Source organism: Hibiscus syriacus, unplaced genomic scaffold (assembly GCF_006381635.1).
Source record: "Hibiscus syriacus cultivar Baekdansim isolate YM2019G1 unplaced genomic scaffold, ASM638163v2 tig00117034_pilon, whole genome shotgun sequence".
Classification (NCBI taxonomy): domain Eukaryota; kingdom Viridiplantae; phylum Streptophyta; class Magnoliopsida; order Malvales; family Malvaceae; genus Hibiscus; species Hibiscus syriacus.
In genome coordinates, this window is record NW_024063533.1 from 5445487 (window position 1) to 5447992 (window position 2506).

The following is a 2506-nucleotide window of genomic DNA, read 5'->3' on the forward strand; positions in this document are numbered from 1 at the left end:
TCACAGACCAAAACTAGTATTTTAGTAAAATTAATTTTTTATGTGATTCAATCTTACTTTAAAAATGATTGGCGACGATTCTCTTTCTTTTTACAACATTTCCAAAACCTGTTATCGGTCACCATTTCAGTATCGTTAATACTGTAATAGTCAATATTGATCGAAAGACAAAATTGTTGTAATTAAGGGCAAAATTAATTCAATTAAAAAATAGGAACAAAATTACTAATTTGGGTTCACTTTAAAGGCAAAATGACCCCTTAAGCCAAAAGTAAATACTGTACTAGGATTAGAATGATATAATATATAATTGTTGAAAACATAATATGCTGTTATCTCAAACAAAAAGAAATCACATGATTACTATTTAACAGGTGGTGATCTGATTAATCAATTTTTTCAACATGTTAATCCAAAAAAATTTATTTAGTGAAACATGGTCATAGTTCAATGACTAAAATGTAGTTTACCCAAAATATAAAAGATGAACAAATTTCCTGGCGTTCTCCTCATCCCGCAGTCTAGAGCTCAACAAGGCTATTCACATAACCCACAATTCCTGCCACTGTATCAATATGAACTTCACCCAAATTTTTAGAGGCCTTCTTCTTCATGTCATAACAATAAAACATGTTCCCATCTCTAAGCAACACTACATCTCCGCCAATAAACACTACATGCTCCCACCTTACCGAAGGAGATGCAGGCAGACATAAATCGAGATGAATTTCCGGTATTTCTTTCCACATCTTGGCAGCGCTGTGCATTTGCATGGTATTTGAGTGAGCATTAGATAAAACACTCACGACTATGTATTGACCGTTCACATGGCCTCTACAAAGCTTCCCGTTCCTTATTCCCAAGGACCCAACTGTACTATCGAGGATCTGACACCGTTCTGAATTGAGATCAAATGCTATAATTTCAAATCAGTACCATTCACATGAATACCCGACTTTGGCAGGAGTTTCCTATTAGAAAAGCAAATCTCACCAGAAATTCTCCATGATCTTGTTCCAGAGGAATATATCTCAAACTCAAATCCATCAAGTTCGGAAGGGAAGGCACAAATCAGCTTGTAATCAGCAGTGAAGTTCAGTAATGATGGTTCAAATGCAAGAACTACAGCAGGGGCAGGCCCATGATCAGCCTCCGGTTTCGGAAGTTTCTCCCATCGCTTGGTAACCGGATTGCAGATGTAGTAAGCCTTGTAACCAGTACGCCCCTGACAACAAAGCAGCCCATTACAAGAGCACCTAACATCAACGGGTTCGGGTAGAAACTCTAAACTTGGATCTGGAACACCATAAGCCATGGGGTCAAGAGGCATGAACGATGGCACGCCTGCTTGTGTTTGGTAAAAGAAGCCTGAGATAGAACAGAAAGAATTTGATTGATTGTGCGCAAAGAAGGGTGTTGATATTAGAAGCTTCCAATCCCGGCAGACTCCAGAGCACCGCAAAAGCGATTTAGCAGGAAGGTAAGGAAGTGCATTTTCCCTTATTATGTCTTTCAGATCCATGTAGATCTTGTTGTTTTTGTTCCCATACAAGTTAGTGAGCTTCTTTTCTCGATCCATTTTCTCACACTGCAGCCTAATTCTCAAGACATGGAACCATTTGTTGATAAATATATCATTATCAAAAGAAGAAAAGAAAACAAACAATTACTCCACCGACATTAATGGAGAAAACCTGAAACTAAGTTATTAATATTGAAACTATAAGTTCATAAATGCTTCAAAGATCATTCGCAGTTCAACTATCTTGAGAAATCAAGAGGATTCGGCATCATTAAAGTTTTCTTTTGAGACATTGTTCCTGCTAATATACCCTTTTCTTTCTTGCAAATTAAAATTAGCCAAGAACTTGTAAAATTTCAAAAATCTAAAATTAAAAATTCGAAGAGCTCCAAAACACCAGAGCATGCCATATTTAGATGTATAAAATTTAATTATTCAAATTCATAAATTAAAAAAGACAACGGAGTTTGATTGTAAAGGGTTTTCTTTTACTTTCCCCTATTTTTTTCCGGCAAGCAACTTACACATTGTAACCATATAAAGCTAATAAAAATCTAAATCTAAGAATCAAACTAAACACACAGATGCTACTCGTGAAGATGAAACTAAACTAGCAAACAAACGAACTTAAAGAGACGAAAAGTCGAAAACAACAATAATTATAAAGCCTGGTGATCAAAAACTGAACGAGATAAGACGGCGATTAAAGGACAAAATAAAAGCGAAATTATAAATGTAGAGACTGAGAAGCGATACCTCTTTTTTCCTTATGAAGTTGATCGACAAAGAACTTCTTGATGTAGACTTGGAGAGACGTTTTTTATTTTGTTTGGCCTTTATCTTTTCGAATAATTTATACAACTAATGACCTAGCTTTACTTGGAAGTTTTCGGGTCTACAAGATATGTAACACCCCAATTTAGGGGCTAAATTTAAGAAATTATAAAGCGATGAATTTAATTTGTATTTTTAGATGAAATCGGG

The 2506-nt window shown here is 35.5% G+C and overlaps 1 pseudogene; it reads right to left on the reverse strand.

Moving 5' to 3' along the window:
* Positions 1 to 509: 509 nt before the first annotated feature.
* LOC120196652 lies at positions 510 to 1703 on the reverse strand (annotated as a pseudogene).
* Between the last annotated feature and the right edge of the window lie 803 nt (positions 1704 to 2506).